Source organism: Sciurus vulgaris (assembly GCF_902686455.1).
Source record: "Sciurus vulgaris genome assembly, chromosome: 11".
NCBI lineage: Eukaryota > Metazoa > Chordata > Mammalia > Rodentia > Sciuridae > Sciurus > Sciurus vulgaris.
The window spans coordinates 122278869-122298815 of record NC_136472.1 but is presented as its reverse complement, the minus strand read 5'-3'; the positions used below and the strand labels follow the sequence as shown (position 1 = coordinate 122298815).

General features: G+C 46.0%; 1 protein-coding gene across 4 annotated transcripts in view; it reads left to right on the top strand.

Moving 5' to 3' along the window:
• The window catches only part of KIRREL3 (kirre like nephrin family adhesion molecule 3), a 571499-nt gene that overhangs the window by 440831 nt on the left and 110721 nt on the right, over window positions 1-19947 (top strand). The gene's annotated exons all lie outside the window — the stretch shown is intronic.

Sequence of the window (19947 nt, the reverse complement as noted above, 5' to 3'; positions counted from 1 at the left end):
TCCATTTGATTATCATGAAGCTATTCACACAGTAATGTGGGGAAGAGCAGCTAATGCCTGGGACACAGGATGCTGACCCATAGCCTTTTCTTTATACTATCGTCCCTCCTCCCTTTGAATCCCCTACTTCTCTTCCTGTCTCTTCCCTACCTTTGTTTCCCACCCACCTTCCCAGCCATTTAAACTTGCTTCTCTCATCTTTCTAAATCAAATGTCTCTGTCCTTCTCTTCAATCATTCACACTTCTTGAATGTCTGTTGAATAAATAACACCTTGCAGGGCACTTTGGAGAATCCTAAAGAAGAATAAGGCAGCGCCTAGACTATAGTAAGTGCTATCTGAGTGTTTTATTCTCAAAGAGCTTACACTCAAAAATCTGTCCTTTTCCAACTCCATTGGTCTGCCTCTCCCTCCTACTCACAGGCCATTCTGCTTTCCTCTTGCACCGGGTCTTTCCTTGGAGGCTTGTCTGAATCACAGAAGACTTAGAGAAAGTATTAACATTGACTCAGAGGCTTGGATGGGAGAGGAGTGCCGTCACTTATGGGCCTGCTGTAATAAAGAACCAATCCTCTGCATCCCCAGCCATCTGTCTTCGTGCAGCTAATAACCCTCTTCATCAGATGCCACAGACTGTTTGTCAGGATTCAAAAGTAGATAAACAATGGCTGGGGATGCCATTTATTCATTAAAGGCAGACAAATGAAGCCTTGGCTTCCCATCAACCCTGCTTGCCATGAGCTGGGCCCCTTCCTCCCAAGGCTCAGAGCCTCTATAGCCTCATCCCCACTGCAGGAAAGGAGGAGGAAGCTCACCTCCATAACCTCTGTCCCCCAGAGGCCAACCATAGCATAGTTCCAGTGCCAATTTCCTATGACCTGCAGCTGACTCTGCTCCCAGCCCACCATACATAACACCAACGCCCACGTGTGCACCAGATGTGAGCATTTACCAGCTATGATTCTGCCACAAGCACCCATCTTGGTGACAGTCTGATAGGAGTTAGGTCAGCACAGTTAAGCCTAGGAAGCATTCATCTCCCCTTTGCCAACTCTCTATGCAAGAAAGCAGCAGCTCCAGAAGCCACTTCTCATTTATGGGAGCCCCATGGCTGAGCACAGTCAGATCTGGGTCTGCATATTCTGTGTCCTGCCCATCAATCTCTCTCACTGACCATGTTTCTCACTGACCCCTTTCCAACACTGCCGCCTTGACAAGAGTGCCAGGCTAAAACTTTCTATTTGTGGGAACTGACAGTGTGCCCTTGTCCATGGTGCTGAATAGACACGTTCTCTTGCTGGTGGTGCTCATTAGAGAAGTTGCACCAAGGTTCCTAGGGATTAGAGAAGCCAAAGAGTCAGGAGTTGGGTTGTATTTGAAACCCCAAGATCCACAGGTCTGATCCCAGCTTCTAGGTGACCAAGAAGATGAGGGGAGGTGAGCAAACTGAGCCAACATGGGTGATGAGTTACAAGTCTCAACTAACAAAACAGACAGGATGGGAGGAGGGTGTGAGTGAGACAGGAGAGATGCACTAGCCACCTAGTCAGCTTGGGCTCTGGAGAAGTGGAAGACATGAGGAGAGGAGGAGGGAGGGACTTCTTCCACTCCAAACATCCTTGCTACATTATACATCTTTCTCTCTCTGTAAAGTTCACGTGCCCAAACTCCAACACATCTTCAGATAAGAAAAGGCATCTGCAAGCTTGGAGAGCTGTTTTATGGTTTATAATTATCTCATACTAATACCCAAAAATAATTATAATTTCCACATATTAATAATTGAACTGGGATAGCAGTCACGACATTAATCAAGAAATAGAAATCTCTGTCCATGCCACACAACACACCTTGGTATAAATTGAACAACTGACAAAATAGTAAAAAATAATTGTTTTTCTTCCAGTTACTGGAATTAGTAAGATACCGCAACAATTAGCTTCTTCTTCTATTAAAGATAAGGTGGCGATCATTATATTTCCAATTCAGAATGAATACAAAAGACCTGCTTGTGCTGTACAAAAGCATATTTGTTTTGTCTAACAGTATCTAATAGGGTGTCTGTCAACCAGGGAGAAGTGGTCCCCTATTTCACTTGTTTCCCTGTTAATTTGCTATCCTTTTATTTTCTTCTCACTCCACTCTCCCCTCTCCTCACTACATTCCAAAAAAAATAACAACTTGAGAAGGAGCAAGAGGAAAATAATGAATGAACAGGAGCTTTATAGATCCGGGGTTTATCATAAGTTAGAATAATCGCAATTGGTGCTGTTAAACTACACAAAGCAATAAAAGGAAAATGCAATTCAAAGATCATTTAAGGAGGCATGTGATAGTCAATGAGAGGTTTGCTCTATTTGGGAGTGCTTAATAGCTTCACAGAGAGAATCTGCAGCATTCACAGGAATGGAGGTGGTTGGTAATGCAGGGAATGTGTGTGTGTTTGTGTGTCTGTGTGTTTGTGTGTGTGTGTGTGTGTGTGTGTGTGTGTGTGTGTTCTTTCCTGTTTAGACTCAACACATCTGAGGCATCCAACGGAGATATGAACAAAAATCAATGTAGGGCAGACAAGAAAGAAGGGAATCAAGACAGGCTGGCCATAAGAATATCAAATTTTTCTGTCGTCTCTGTCTTCCTGTGATTAAAAGCACCACATTTTAAAGCAATTGCAGAGAGGAGATCATTTCTTTTATGCATCAAACATTCATTGGATATCAAAAAAATTAGATCAATTTTTTGTAATAAGTGTCAGGCATTCTTGTAAGCACTGGAGACATAAAAATGAGTAAGACATCATCCCTGCCCTCAAGGAGCTCACAATAAAAACCACTTAGGCACATCCACAGAGACCCTGCCTTACACCTTACCTAAGTTGGGTAGCCCTCTTCCCCACCATATGCTCCATCATGGCAACCAGTCTATTTATTTTGCTGCACTTCATACAATTTACAATTACATATTGGACCTAGAGTTAGCAGCAGGAGGGAATAAACCTTGCTTTCTTCTTCCTCTTCCATGCTGGGCCTTAGCCTATTGTCTTGCACATATGAAGATGTCACTCAAATTTTATTTAAGCATTTTATTCAAGTGAGTGACAATAAAGGAATGTGCAAAGTCACCTGTAGGTACCAGGTGCATCTTGAGAAGAAGCTTATCCAGCAGAACAGACAGATGCAGAGAGTTCCACCAAATGAGTCTCCACATTTAGCAACTCCCAAACCCTCACTTCAATCCCAGGACTAAAGTCCCTTCCTGGGAGGCCAGAGCAGAGGCAGGTAAACAGATCAGAAGGGCCAGGTCTTCCCCGGGTAATCTTCCTCCTCTCCACACTGGCGTTCCTGCCTCACCCCACCTACTGCTGGGCTTTCTTGGGTGTCTCTAGACAGATATTACCTATCATCTCTGTTCTCATTGTTCCCTCACCCCTCATTCCAACACACACACACACACACACACACACACACATACTCTTCACCTCCCTTTCCCAGATCTCCCCCTGAAGACTCTTTCCACCTGAAGCCGCCAGAACCACTCACCTTCTTACTGCACGTGGCTCACACAGAGCTGGTCCTCTTCCTAGGCAGAGTAGAACGCTGTCACAGGGTGTCAGGTGAGGAGCTTTACCTGCTGCAGAAAGCCATGTCCCTCCATGTTGGAACTATAGACAACCTCGGAGATGACAGTGCAGCCTGCCAACTCAGGAACATTGAGCAACTTACCAGGATCAATCGGAAGTAGACTCTAGTCCAGTTCTGTGGACACCCAGGACTCTGGGAATTCTTAAAGAGGAGGCTGAGATTATGAATAGAGCACAAGCCCCCTAACTCCTTAGCTTGGCTTGGTTTTTCAGGGTGGCTGGAAAGGCAGAGAAAGTGGTGATGGCCGGGATAAAGAAAGGGCAGAACACAGGAAAGACTTGGAGCAAGGAAACAGCCAGAAAAGACAATTCCTAAGGAACCAGAAAATTCCATGATAGAACTCCTGAGAAGGGGTCATGGGGAAGAGGATGCTTAAGGGGTGAGGAAGTATGAAGCTTTGACCTCCCCCGCCACCAGTCCCTGAGGCCAAGATGCGCCTGCAATGGAGGGCTCTCCTTCTTCATGTGGGGTGCTCTCCCCAGTTGTAGAGGGGTTGGACAGCAGATTTCTAGGACATTCAGAATCACAGTGACCGGCTGCTTCTCTCAGCTCAGTGAAGGCAAAGCAGAAATGCCTCCCAGCACTGTCCCTTTCATCTTCCCAGGAAGAAATACTCACGAGTGATTAGTAAAGGCAGCTATGCTCACTGCACACTCCAGGCTTCCTGGGGAGGGGCTAGAGCACCCCGGAAAGAGAAAGCAGGATCTGCAGACAGCTGGCCCCCTACAGGCTCTTGCATGGCCCAAAGCTGCTAGAAGTGCCATGGTCCTAGTCCAGGTTCTGTGTGCAAATGCTCCTCCACTGTGGTGTCCAACTTCACCTCCCAGCCCTATGAGGGAGACGGAGCAGAGACAGAGCCCTGGGAGGATGGAAATCTGGCATCTCCAACAGCCCTGAAATTATTTGTGATGGTGTGGGAGTTTGGTATTTCTTTCTACATCCCATCCCCTAATCCATAAAATTGAGCTTAAAATTTCCACCGTCTCCTTCTTTATGAAAAGAGAGAGAGAGAGAGAGAGAGAGAGAGAGAGAGAGAGAGAGAGAGAGAGAGAGGAGAGACCCCACAGTCAGGGTATGCAATGTGAAAGGAACACTTTGGAGTAAGGTGCCAACCATGAACACGTGTCCTTGGCAAGTCTCTGGACATATGGGTTTCAATCTTCTTATTTAAGAAATTAAATAATGTCAGATAAGATCACCTGTAAGGTTCTAAAATGTCATAATGCAAAACCAATTTGGCTCTCAATACCCTGTCTGCACCTTGTTCTCATCTCCTATCTCATAATTTTTTGTCTGTGTGGTACTGAGGATTTTGGTTTTGGGGGGGGGGGGCGGTTTGGTGCATTTTTCTACCACTGAGCTACATCTTGAGCTCCCATCTTGTGATTTTTAAATGCCCTGGTCACCAAAGGAACCAGTACAAGGACTCAACAGACGTTGCTTGACGACCTCCTAAGAAAGACGTGTTTCTTTCTTCTGTGTATTCCCACGGAGCCAAATCAGGCCATGTCATCTCCACTCTTGGTGGCTTAGAGGCAGTTCAGAAGGACTGCAGATGAGCTGCACTTTTCTCAGAGCAGAGGGGAAGCAGGAGTGGGGTGGCCTGGGGCCTTGGCCTGAGGACCTGACCCCAGGAAGAATGAGCCTCGCTGGTACAGCTCTTCTCACCCACACTGTGGCAGCCACAGTCCAGCTCATGCTAAGGGTGCACAATCATTTTCCTGAGACAGTTTCTCCACTGCCTGCCAGAGCCCTGGGGATGTTGGCTAACACTATCATTTTGTTATTTGGGGCTTTTGGGTGCGCTTTCTCTTATTTCATTTTTCTTACTGATGTGTTTTCTTCCACTGGGGCTGCAAAGCTGGTTATTTGTATAACGTCCCTGTTTATTATTTATGGCAAGACTCAGATTTCCAGGGTACTTTATGTTTGTTATTTAATTCACTAGCATCTTGGAACAAGAGACCCACTATTTCCATTCTCTTGCCATGATCTGATGGTGGATTCGAGAATTGTGTCCCAGGTCCATTCCTCTGGCCACCAGACATCTCCCCTACCAGGAGAACTGTTTATCTAAGGCTGGAGTGTCTGCTAGGCTGCAGAGACCACCTAGATCCTTTTCAGATTTCCCTTTCCCTCATGCCTATATCCAGTCCTCACCAAGTTCTAGGACATTTACCTTCTGAGTATCTCTAGAATCCACCCACCTCTCTCCATCCCTGTCCACATGCCCAACACCCATCCCCATCCCCAGTCAGTTCATTTTTCACACTTCATCCAAGGCATATTTCCAAATACAAACCCAATAATGTCATATTCCTCTGGAAAATATTTCAATGGTTTTCTATTACTTTTTGGGAAAATGCCCAAATTCTTAGCATGTTTTGTAAGTCTCTGCATGACCTGGTTCTTGCCTACCTCCGGGGCCTCATCCTACTCCCTTAATATTCTGTACCCCAGTCACATGGTCCTTCTTCCTGCTCCTCAAGGAGAGTTATGCTCCTGTCTGTATGGGGCCTTGGTTTCCCCTGTTTCCTCCTCTTGGGATAAATGTCACACTGGACACACCCCCTTCCTCAACCCCTCACATGTTAATTCTTGCTCATCCTACAAATGTCAACTCAATTTTCCACCCCACTGAAGCCTCCTCTATCCACCCTCCCCAGTTTAGGTCAAGTAACTATACTATGTGCTCTGGTAGAAACTTATCCCTTTCCTCTTAATTCTGTTTGCATATAAGTTCACATTACAATTGTCTAACTGACAGCCATCTCTCCTGTCAGTCAGTAAGCTCTGTTTTGTCTCTGAGCCTAGCACAGAGTTTGCACAGAATGACCAGTAACAGCAAAGTAAGGACAGTGACCTTTTCAGCCCCCGATCCATGGCTTTAAGATGCTGGAACTGGGCAATTTGAGAATCACAAACTCTTAGAAAAAAATTAAGCAATCACCTGGAGAAGAGAAAATTGCAACTCAGGAAAAGCATGTGACTTGCCATATAACACAGCTAGGGGACAGTCAAGCCAGAACTGGAAGTCGACCTTCTGATCTATCAGGTTCTGTCTCCACTTCACTATGCTATTCTTAAAGTCTGAGGGTGACATGGTTAAGTGGATCAATCAGGGATACCTGCCTGCCACAAGTGGGTTTGGGGCCATGCTTTGAGATAAGAGCACAGGTCCTGGGGGACAGGAAGGGCAGTAGGTTCTTTAGATATCAACCTGGGCAAATACACAGAATCAAGTCATCCCCTTCTGTGGCCCAGCACTGCGCCAGGCACAGAAGCTCCCAAGAATCTGGACATGATCTCTGTTCTCAGAAATTGTGGCCCTTCACTTGGAGATATGGGGCACACTTCACTCCAGTTGTTTCATGCTTGTTTTTGGTTTTGGCTTTTCATTTTAGCATTGTGACTAGTTCACATAATGATCAAACACTATGGCTTAGGAGCCAGAGAAATCTAGATTCAGTCAGAGCTAGCTTAGCACTATATTACTAGAGATTCTTGAGGCTAGGAGGGGCAAAATGTCATCTAGTGCATACCTCCTCTGACAGTTCAACCTCCCCACAGGCACCAGCATAGTAAAGACTGAATGAATACTGAGATACTGGTGCTCACTTATTCACTAACCATATACTCAGTCTCTCAATACCTGGCACCAGGCTAGACCCCTGGATGTAAAGGCACAGCCTCTGCCCCCGAGGATGTCAAACATACAAGCAATTATAATAGAATGTCACAATTACAGCAATCAAGGATGAATAAAGAACTATGGGAACAGAGAAGGAAAGTTCCATCAAACTGTAGGCCAGGGGAGAAGAACCCAGGATGGCTTCTGAAGAAAGTGAAAGCTAGCTGTTTTTATTATAAGAGGTCATTGTAATGGACTTTTATTTAACCATAAAGAAGAATGGAATTATGTCCTTTGCAGGAAAATGGTTGGAACTTGACAGCATTACGTTAAGTGAAATAAGACAAACTTAGAAAGTCAAGGGTTGGATGTTTTCTCCATACATGAAAGTCAGAGACAAAAAAGGGAAAAGAAAGGTGAGGATCTTGTGAAAATCAAAGGGAGATCAGTAGAGTACAAGAAAGGAATTGGGGAGGAAGGAAGGGAGGAAAAGGGTGAAATATTGGGGAATGATATTGGCCAAATTATATTGCTATATTGTGTTCATGTATGAATACGTAACAAGGAATCTCACCATTATGTATAATTATAATGCAGCAATAAAAATATGGGGAAATAAATAAATAAAAAGAAGCCATTGCAATTTATGCTTGAAGCCCTCCAAAGACAGGAAACTCACTTCTAACCAAGCCCTGGGAACTCCTCGACCAGGCTCTCACATAGGGATTCCACATACAATGCCCCTTCCATCCAGAGTCTTCATTTTAACATTCCAACTGCACTGATGACAAAGGGACCAATTGACTTGAGCAGTAGCCACTGACAAGATCCTGTGGTCCCCCAGTGCCACCTGTGTCCTGAAGAGGCCTCCTTTTTTCTCTCTACCTCTCCTTCATCCTCATCTGGTCTAGAAACTTCATCTTTGAATTGATTGAATGCTGACCCTCCCCAGGGTCTGCAGGAAGTCACAGAGGAGTGGGAATAAATGAGGGTGCTTAATGGCCTGCAGTGCCATAAAGTTTTTAGAGCTGTGCACCAGAATGAGCCAGTTCAGGCTGAGATGAATTATCCAGGGCTTTTATCAAAGGAAAGTCAATAAAAACCTGAAGGAGCTTGCCCCACCTCCACAGAGCGGTCATGTCACAGCGCCAGGCCAGGACTCCGGAGGCAGCAATCCCGAGGCCCTGTTTCCCCCCACCCACGCCACCTTCTTCTTCCCTGTGCCTTCCCTTCTGAAATGTATTCGTTTCTATGGAAACGGTGTTGTTACTTGTATGGGAGGAGTTTAATGACATTCAGAAGTACCAAATCTAGTCCATTTATATAATGGTTTGAAATACACATAATGGCCTATGGAATATAGGACACCGTGACAGTTTCAGTAACTACATACGGAGTGTGGGATAAATAGAGCAATGTAATAGTCCCCAGCTCTAAGTCAAATGGACTAGGAACAACCACCATTCTTAGTAGTAAAGGGAAGCACTTCTCAACCATTATTCATGAAAGAATCTCAAAACCCTACAACACACCGCTCTCCTCTCACCGAGGCTGGACACAGGACCATGGCCCCTCTGCATCCACTAAGGTTTGACCAGGAATCAGGCTGGACAGGTAGAGAGGGGAGTGTGTGGCTGTGGATGATCCCTGACATGGAAGGGAGCAGGTATTTTGTCTGGCCACTGCTTTGGTCAACTGCTGTCCTTATTGTGCTGATTGAGAGGCCGCACGTGTGTCCGTTCTTATGTCTCATTTCTGTTCGATTTAGGATTTATCAGGTTGCCAATCGTGTGCCTGGGAGAGGGGGAGGGAGAGAGATTAGTCAGTTGTGGAAGATGGTCCCCGAGAGGAGACCTGAAGTGAGGAATCGAATGTAGTCATCCATCTGGAGGTGCAGAGGGGACCAGAACGACTGTAGGGGATTGCTTTAGGAAATAGGAGGTCAACACAGGGGTGTCATCCGACCCTCACCACTGCAGGTGACTGAAGCCTGATCTTAAGGGGAACTCTGACAAGTGCTGTGGAGTACAGGCCTCAAAGTTAGGACACGCGAGGAGTTAGGTATTTAACAGCAGCTCCTACAGGGAATCAACTGGTTGAGGGCTATTGGCTGCAGGTACGGTTGTTCTGCTCTGTGTGAGAGTAAAGTAGCCTTTGCAGCTGTTGGAAGCTGCCCTGCAGACTCTGAAGTGGTCATCCTGCGGGATCCTGGCAGGGCGACCTTAGCCCTCAGAGAACTTTGGGTCCAGTGGAGAGACAACATATAGTGAAAGAGCTGAAGCCAGGTGGTACAAGAGCCAAAGAGATGGACAGATGTCACACTCTCGGGACACAGAGGGGGAGAAAGCCATTTGCTTTGAATGGAAAGACACTGGGGGACTCTTGAGAGCTTAGGGGAAGGAGCTAACCTGTGAAGACATGGGAACAGGGTGGCACTTCACACACTTATATCATTTAAACCCCACCACATCCTAAGGTATGTGGTTTTTAGGATGAAGAAATAGAGGTCTACAGAAACTGAGTCATTTAGATATAAAGACATGCAGCTGTTATAACATAAAGTGAAGAGGCAAACACTGGTCTTCTTACCTCCACTTTGCTTCCGGGAGCTTTGTGTGTTTGGGTTATGTGAGTGGGGTGACATCCCCCACTGCCATCAGACAGACCTGAGTGAGACCCAGTGTGTGTCCCTACTTCTTCTTAGCCCAGGACTACCTCCCCACAGTGCACTGCCAACAGACCCTGCTGGGACGGTCAAGTGGGTCCCTCTGATCCTGCCCCAGATATAGGTGGGGCTCACTGTGCCTGATATTGAATGCACTCTCTTGGTTTCTCTGCCCAAGGGATGCAGGAAGAAGAGGAGTCACCCTGGGTAGGAAACCCTTCAACTGCTATGATCCCCTAAAGCATGCCTTTTCTCTATCCCCAACCCCTGTGCTCTTCCCTCCCAGCCTTGTCTCCAAAAACGCAGGGCAGGAAGGACAGCATACACACACTTCCCTGGAGCAGCATTTTTATGGCACGTTAATAGGTTTTCTGTGAAATACAGCCTCCTCGGTCAGATAAGGTGGGAGAAGGCTAGGTGAGGCCTAATTAAACAAGTATCGTCTAAGGAACGTCTCAGAGACTTTAATACACCAAGGGGCATGATGAAGCATCAGAAGGGGACACAGTTCACAGAGTTTCCCAAACTCATTTGCCCTCAGAATCATTTTTCCTATAGCATGCAGTAGGCCTAGTGTTCCTTTGAATCCACTTTGGGGAATAACTGTTTAAGGCCTGAATCAGACACTAGCTAGTTATGGGAGCTTGGTCAAATAAGAATAAATTGTGCCTACCTTGCAGAGACAATAAAGAAGCATGAATGAGCACTCTTTATAAAGTACTACTCAAAATCACACTATTATTGATTTACATGGAGCAAACACACTCCATTTTGGAGAACAGTTCATTAGGAGTCAAAACAAACAAAATAAATGTTTTTAAACATTTGTTCTGTTGCTGACTAGGTATGTGACCTTGACCTTCATCTCTTTTAGCCTATATTGTCTCACCTGCAAAATGGGTGTACTCTGGATGCTAGCCCTCTACCCTCCATGTATTCTCTGTAAGGATAAAATATGCATAATGGCTATGCAAGGTGCTTGCGAAAAGTATAAAGTGCCATCAAATGCAAGACATTGTTATTAGTGTTTCAGGTTAATACCCTCAATTCAGTCCCATTTGTGTGGAGATCAAAACAGAAGGTGTGTTGAGGGAGGGGTTGGGATAGTGGGAGAAATAACAATGACTAATAGTCTTCATCCATATTTATAGTGTTAGGAGCCTTGTATGAGCATGTCACCGAGGGGAAAAGCATGAATATTTCATGAATAAATGGCTAAATGTATATTAAAATGAAATGGTCAGAAAAAAGTCCTGCTTGCCTGTGCTGGAGAGGTCAGCACAAGCTCTGGACCTGTTCTCCAGGGAGTTGGGACAGCTAGTCAGGGGGGATGATCTCAACTTCTCAGTATGAGAGTGTGTCCAGGGAAGACAGGTGAAAAGAGTACTGTCCTGGGGTATAGAAGAACTAATGCCCACTCCATGTACCCACTGGGTAGCCTTGGGCAACTTCCTATAACCATTCTGGGCCTCCATTTCCACACTGTAAAATGGGTGTGAGGAAAATCAACCCTGAACATTGTGAGGTTCCAATCCAAGCTCAGCTGTTTGGAAGAAGGTTTTGTAATACACATAAGTGGGACGTGTTATTTTTCATTTATCTGCTCAATAGACATTTATGGAACATCTACTATATGCAAATCCCTGCCACCACAGATATTTATTTATCACTTATCATTTCACCTGGTTTAATCATCGCCACAATTCCGAGAGTTATCTTCTATTACTCCCATTTTCCACACAAGAAAATAGAACTCAGGAAAGAAATAACTTGCCCAAAGCCATACAGCTAGTAAATTGCAGAGCCCAGGGCTACACATAGCTAAGACTTTGAGTTCTACACTAAATGACCCATCCTGATCCCTGACACTGCTGCAGAGTCAGTGGGGCACCTTGCCCTCCAACCCCTGCCTGCTCTTCCTTGGTCTGTAGGTTCCTTGTTCTTCCTATCACCAGAACATCGTCCCAAGCTGAACACAGTAGCCCTACCATCCCCTCTTTAGACCTGCAAGGATCCCCTCCCTTTGTTTTCCATCTCTGCCTCCTCCTCTTCTAAGCTTCCTCCTGGCTATCTGTCCTCATAACATAGTCATCCTGGGATTCTAATTTCCACCTCCATTCATCAAGGACTCAGCCTCTCAAGACCTTGGGCAATGAATATCACTTATCTGGGCCAGCCATCAGGTGGTGTGAAGATTGAATACCTCCCACCCCTAAAAAGCCCTTAGAAGATGGAGCAAGGACAGATAGGGCAGTACCAGGTTAAATACAGCCAAATCTACTCCGCTCCCGATGGATGTCCCTGGAGCCTCCCCTCGGTGCCAACTTGATGCTCCTGGCTCTGTCTCGTCCATCGCACAGCATGAAGACACAACCATCTCTGCAAATCTCCTCCCTGTAGGGCAGTTTTATGTTATCTTGCCTCATTCCTTCTCCAGAGATGAGGAGATTGTTTTAAACCTGCTGCCCCACCAGTCCTGCTCCTAGCTTCCAATGCCATTAAGTTTCATTATAACAAATAAACACCACAATGACATTTATAAGTTACCACTGAGCACAGAAGCACAAATATGAAGCAGATAAACTGCATTTGATCCAAATAATTACTGCAGGCAATATTGGGCTTAGTCTGAGCTGGCAGCCGGCTACCGAGTAATTTATTAGATTGCGTAAGGCAATGTTGCACGTTGAGTTTTTCATTATTGTGTCTTTTCCCCTCTCCGTGGCCTAAATAGGTTAGAGGAGTTTAGACAGTGCATGGCCAAACAAAGACAGTCTTTGCTCAAGCAGATTAGGGTCGGGAATGTTGGCCAAGTGTCCAGGAATGGCTGCTTCCCAAACAACACCAGTGCTTGGGAAAGAAGAGAGGACTTTGGCGATCACATTAATGTTGCCCTCCAAGGATGGTTCCCTATACTCCCCAACCACTGGCCCAGATACAAAAAAGGGACCCCATGGAGGGAGTAAATGACAGAGGCTGGATGAAGTCCCCAGGACACACAGCCTGGGTTTCTGCTGCAAACTCTCAGCCAAAGACCCTCTCTATCAAAAGGCCCCTCCATAATGCCAGGTAGCCCTAGGCAGCCCCAGACCTCAATCCCAGACCTGTCCTCCTGCAACCAGTAAAAGGAAGGAAGGAACCGCCAGCCAACTCTGCAAAACAAAGCAATGAGAGCTGGCTACAAGCAGCCGCGTCCCTGCCAAACACAAACTCATAAAGTTTGATTCAAGGGGTTACAATACCTCCTATTCAGCGTCCCTCCTGCCCCATTCTCCCAGCCTTAGTAAATTACCCAATAAGCAGCAAGGACCTGTAGTTATTGTGCAGTTAAATGGTATTTGCCCAGTAAATCCTGAGCAGAGTACTAACGGTGATATACAGTAACTAATTACGGACATGAATTCTCTCCCCAAGACGCCAAGTGTTACCAAATATTGCTGCGTTTAGGGGAGGAGATTTGAAAGCTGTTCTGTTCTCTCCAGTGAAGCCATGAGTAACTCTCCTATTAGAGAAGCTGTCGACATCTCCAGGGGCACTCCAGCTAGAAAATAGAGATGTCCTGGGAGGTAGACAGGGATGGGGACACATCTCACAAGATGGCCATTCACTGCCCCGATCCCATGCCCCAGCAGAAGGGCCTACCCAGGCACCAGCTGGCCCTCTCTGGGTCGTCTAACAACAAATAAGTGGCTCAGTACTACAGTGGCTGTTGCAAAGGCCCAAGGCTCCAGCAGTGCAGGGAATGGAAGTCATTACTCACTAAGCCCAGGATGGAGCTAAGAAAGCTATTGCAGGATCTGCTTCTGTATGGAGTTGCACCAGGGTAGGGTGAAAAATGGCAATCCATCAGCCTGGGTGCAGATGATTTTTGCCCTAAATTATTATTCACAGAGCTGACCTCAGTCCCAAGGCACTGCAGGAGTATTGAAGGTTTCTGTGGTCTGCAGGTGGGGCAGGGGCAGCATGAAACAGATGTCCCCTCGCATCATATCTGTTTCTGGAATACAGTTAGTGGGCACAGAAGTCAGTCCTCTGCTTCCTGAAGAGGAAACATACAGATCAAACATCCTCTGTTGAGTACTCTTGTATAAATAAAGACCAGAACTGGAATTCAATGATTGAAATCCTAGATCCTTGATTGGGTTACTTAATGTCTTTGAGCTTCTATTTCCTCATCCATAAAATGGGAATGGTTCTGTTTCTAAGGATCGTTGTGAAAATGGCTAGACTGGAGTTGGGACTACCCCTGCCTCCAAAGAGCTCTGTTCCTGACAATTCCATCTTCCTGAGGCCAACCCATCTTCTGAGATCCTGGGCTCAGAGACCCAGACTGAGCCTCCTGGAAAAGAAGAAAACCCCTCCTCCCATCCTAGGCATCCCCAAGGAGCCTGCATACCTCCTCTCCTTTTTCTCAACTGCTTCCAGTACAAAATCTCTCCTTCATCAACATTTCCACTTCAAACATTCAGGAAGACTGGGCAGTCATTGCACGTGAGCTTTGTTCTCTTCGCTGCTGCATCCTCAGGTTGCTGCAAATAATTGAGCCCTTGCCAGGGCCCGTACTAGGTGGTGATAAAAGAGGCAGAGGGATGTGGAAGACGGTTGAATCAGGAGGTAGACTTACATTGGGGCATTAGGCTTTGAGCCCAAGTAATTCAAGACTTCACATCGGGGCTGATGATCGAACTTTCTCCACAGGGTGTTGTGAGGGTGGATTAAGTAAGAGAATGTATGTGAAGTACTTTGTGAAGTATAAAGTGTATACAAGAGTTAGTTGTAGTTAATATCCCAAACCAACAGGAAGACTGGGCCCAGGATCCCAGGGCAGCGAGAAGAAGAATCGTTTTTTTTAATTAGGACACATATATAGTCAGCTCTCAATTATCTGTTGGCAAATTGTCCCCATTCCTGGCAAATGCTATCACCAAGATTGCTTAATGAAGTCCTCTGTTAGCATTTCACAGCTTCTTATTTTGCTCTTATTTGCATGAGGCCCAAAGGGAATGAAAGTCCTTTAAAGGCAAATTCAGTTCATATCTCCATCCCTTCCTAGGGAAGGTGTGATCCAAAAAGGTATAAACTTACATGGGCTTTGGACCAGTATCAAAGGTGATGTTCTTCACACAGCTGAGTAGGAGACGGGGAGGGCACTCCATCATTGGGTTCTGTGTGTGTGTGTTTTAAGTATTAAGAATTCCCAGAACATCAAACACATCCATATTCAAACATGATTACCAAAATGCATTTCAAAGTCAAAAATAAATGTTACTTTGGATTATTCATTATTTTGGGTTGTCCATCATTTGGATTATTCACATCCCTGCTCCTCTCCATTAGCAAAGATAATTAAGAATTGATTGTATTTAGTCTCCAAGAGGAGAGAGATTCAGGACATTGCACTGAGATTATTTACTTCCAGTTGGGAACAACTCCTGCAGCCACAAGAAGACTCCTCTCTGAACACCAGGTTTAAGCTGTGATTCTCACGGCAGGCTTAGTGAGGGGGACCAAAATACCTTGCCTGCCTCAGCCACACTGCATCACAGGGTGCTGGGCTTACATTCATATATATCAATGGAACATAACCACCTTGCCCTTCATGGAGCACCTGCAGATCCTGAAAACCACACTGTACCTTCTGAACCTCTGAGCATTGCACAGAGACTTTGGTATACACCATAGGGGGCCAAGGGCAAGATGGGTCCCTGGGCTCTACCTCAGCTCTGCTTCCACCCATTGTATACATTGGTCCCATGTGAGATTTCCATGACAAAAGAGTTGCATAAACTTAAAAGGATGTGAAAACTGCAAACTTTGTCCAGAGCCTTCACTGAGCAGATGGAAAAACCAAGCACACTCAGAAAGAGACACCGGTTTGATCAAGGTCACACCTTGACCTTGAGAACCAAAGTGAGAAAGAACCCAGCCGCTGAGCCCCATGCTGTTTGCATACAAGGATGCTTCTCAGATGTTATCCAGAAACCATCTGCAGTGGGATTTTGGAAGGAAGCTGTTAAATACAGATGCTCAGCCCAGCATAGCCCCACTATCTCAGAACCTCTGAGCTGGAGTCCAGGAAGGTATATTTTTAGCCATTTCTACGGCTGATTCTTACGTATGGGGAAGTTTTAGAATCACTCTAACTGGCAAGGCCTACAATAGCATAAAGTGATTATTTTAAGATATTTGCTTTTAAAAAAATAATGTTTAGGAAATGAATTTTCCCCTAAAAAGTCGAGTCCTTCAGAGATTTTTCTTTTTTTTTTTTTTTTTTTTTTTTTTTGCTTTTGTATTATTTTCTCCCCAAATTGAACTTTGGATAAATTAGAATGAAGAGCATTAGGTTTGGGAAGAAGGGGACTACAGATTAACTAATAGTCTAGACCCTGAATTTTATGGAAATGGAATCTGTGCTTCAGGGAAGGGCAGAGTTAGGCCCAAGGGCACACAGCTAAGAGGTGGCAGAGGCTGCACCACACTGGTCACTGGTACCTTCTGGGCCTGGCTACTCATGGCAAGGACCCAGTTTTGCATGTCTATACTGTAGCCTGTAGAAAAGGGAGCAAGAGACTCTGAGCACCATGGAATCAGCCAGTCCACAGCCCAGTTTCCAGCCTATCTCAGTGGTACCCAAGCTGATATCCACTAAGAGGCCACTGTGGACATGCTTTCTGCCCACAGTCAAGGCTTCAATTCCCTCTGGGGCTAACAACACATAGTTCTATCACCACTCTTTAGCTCTACTTCCTCCCCTGCTTCCCGCTAGTCTTCCTTTGGTGATGGTTCCAATGAGTGCATATCCCAAACCAGAAATTACAAGGACCTGAGATGCAAAGACAGGAACATGGGAACATGGCCTGAGTCCCTTAACCAGACAGTAACAGGACTGAAACAGAACCAGTGTCTCTGCTTCATGGTCTCCCTTCTGCACTCTCCCACCACTACCACATACCCTCACTGCTCTGTCTGTCCCCATCCACCTCCAGGTGACCTCTGGCAGGGATGGATGGGCTCCCTTACAAGCACCAAAGAGTCAGTATTTTAAGCAGCACTTATCAGTGTCTTCTTGGCATCCAGACCTTGGCTGGATCAATAAAGGAGCCCCTCTCCCTGCCACTAATGAGCAGAGGGCAGGCTCTGGCTGGGACTGCAAGACTGGTAATCAGTAGGCAAAGGATTTATAGTGACTTTGGACTCACCCTGCCTTGGCCAGCCCAATTGTTCTTCATTAAAGACCCAGGCTGTCCAGGACAACCTTGGCAGGTTGTGTGTGCTGAGGAGAGATGTGTGAGATTGGGAGAATCACAGGCTGCCTGGGCTTTCCCAGCTCAGGCAAGGAATAGGGTGAAAGAATGGGTGCTTGCACTTCCTGCCCATCATCTGACCTGGGAAGAAGGGTCCAACTCCCCTATATAAGCTCAGACAAAATTCTAGTCCTTTCTGGAACATTTGTGATATTGGCAAGCTTCTCCTCACTTGCATATCAGAATCAAGTCACCAATGGTTGTAGATGACAATATTGGGGTTGAAGGTGTTTCCAAGTCAATGAAAGTCTAAGAGAGACTATGGCAAGAAGGTCCCCTTTTCTACCCTTGCTTGGTTCTTCTAGCTTTTCTGCTTATAATTCCAATCCCAGACTCAAGGATTGGGCTAGATGACCTCCTAACATCCCAACAGAGTTCAAACCCTGTGCAAACTTTGACAAGAGTTAGATGTTCCAGCACAGGCAGCTGGTCCCAACAATCCAAGCCTAATGTAAACTTGTCCCTCTTAGGTAGTCATATTAATGTCTACAACTTTTCATTGGAAATAAAGTCTCAGATGAACACTAGATGAGAAGGTGTAGAAACACTTCTCCTATGCCTGGTCCCTTGTGAGTGTTCAGTAAGTGTGAGGTAGTCACACCTTCCCCCAGCTGCAGACCCAGAGATCCAGGGTGTCCTCACCTATGTGATTCCAAGCTCCCCTCCAGTGACACACCAACAACTGTACTCACTGCCTCACCTGAAACCAGCTTTCCTTTTGAGTGGGGGGGGGGGGGGGGGGGGGTGGAGCAGGGGATGACTGGGGCTTGAATCCAGGGGTGCTCTACCACTCAGCTACATCTCCAGATCTTTTTATAATTTTATTTTGAGACAGGGTCTCACTGAGTTGCAAGGGCTGGTCTTAAAGTTTTGATCCTCCTGCCACAGCCTCCTGAGTTTCTGGGATTACAGGCATACACCACCACGCCTATGCAAACCAACTTTCCTTCTAAGAGCATGTGGCTCCACCATCTTCCTGCCCTGCAAGCCAGGACCTAGAGACCCATAAGCCTCCAGCTCCCTCATCCCCTATCAATTCTGTCTCCAAATGGCTTCTAAACCCATTTCCTTCTTTCTGCTGATGTAGCTTTAGTCTGAGCTCTATGACAGCAAAATCTTCCTGATCAGTCTTCCTATCTTCAGACAATCTCCTTCGCCCATCCTCCTGTCACTACTGTGATCTTTCGAAAACTCAGATCTGAGCTTGTGGGTCCAAAACCTTTATGACTTCTCATTAAATGCCAGCTTCTTAGCATGCGCTTGTGCCCACCTAGATTACATCCTACTAAATACATCCCCACACACACTGTATGCACCAGTCACACTGGGTTTGTAAGAGAGGGGTAGCTGCCATTGTGGAAGGCAGGAAGGGCTTTGTGCTCTTTACAACAATGTCTATTCTATTTTAACAAATAACCCAACAAATAGTGTCTGTTACCCCAGTGGGGAAACTGAGGCTTAGAGAGACTAAGCAGCTTTCCCAGGGGTGCACGGCTATAATGACAATACCAGAGATCAACCTGAGGTCTCACATGGCCTGGATGATTTCTCTCCTTCAACACACTCTGACCTCCACACTTTGCTTAGGTTGTTCCCCATTCCAGGGAACATTCCTTGATTCCTCCACCTTGCTTATCCTTGCAGTCCATTTCAGAAGCCAGCCCACTGTGACTCCTCCCTTGGGACTTTGTTTATCTTGCTTTTGCCTTTGATCCCAGCTCTTTGTGCTTATATCTGCTTCTTCCAAGTTCTAAGCCCTGATCAGCAAAAAGCATAGCAGCTTCTCTTTTGTACCCTGCACCCAGCCATGGCTTCAGAAATGCTGAGGTGGCCCCAACTCCTGCCTAAGGCCACCAGAGTATGCCTAGGGTTCGCACAATCCCTGACATCCCTTAGACCATCCATAAAAATCAGATGTATTAGTTAGATGCCAATCAGTGGACTAGCACATTCCCATCACTCTTGATCCTGTGCCCCTGTGTCACAACAGGGCATTCTGGAAATCTGAAGCTCACTCCTCTGCATCAGAAGCTGGCTCAGTACTGAGTTGCAGTAAAAAAAAAAAAAAAAAAAAGCAGAAGTCAAGACTTGGGCTACCAGAAGGAATCTGAGCTATCCTGCCCCACCTAGCGTCATTCTGCTATCCTCAGGGCTGGCTCTTCCTTTTCTCCTTTCTCCCATTTGCTTGCGTCTTGGGACAAGGATGGTTTTCCTTAAGCTCATAAGAGGCAATTTGCTGCACGCTCAGGCTGGGAGAAAGTTGGCAATAAATATTCCCAGTATAAGTATTCATAAGCCTTCCCCAATTGGTCACTAATAAAAGAGCAGACAGTGATACCTGAGCCCTTTCTGCATGACTGACCTGCCGCTCCAGGAGACTAAGGCCAGCTGGGACAGGCTGCAGCAGAGCCAAAGAGTCCCCCACAGTCAGATCCCTCACCTGCATGACAGATGGATAGGAAGAAGTAGATATCTGATTGGGTCCTACTTCAGATATGGAAAAACTCCATTCTCAGCTGGATCCAGGACCCCTCATGACAGATGCTGCTCTGGTCCCAGTTTTAACAGTCCCAGGCTCAGAAGAAACTCATGGATTATGATGCAAGTAGGAATAATCCTTCAGTAGGTGCAACTCCACATGCCAGGATCATTTACACACAAGGCCTGTCATCCTCACAGCAGATTTGCCGAGTAGGTATGCCCTCTCTA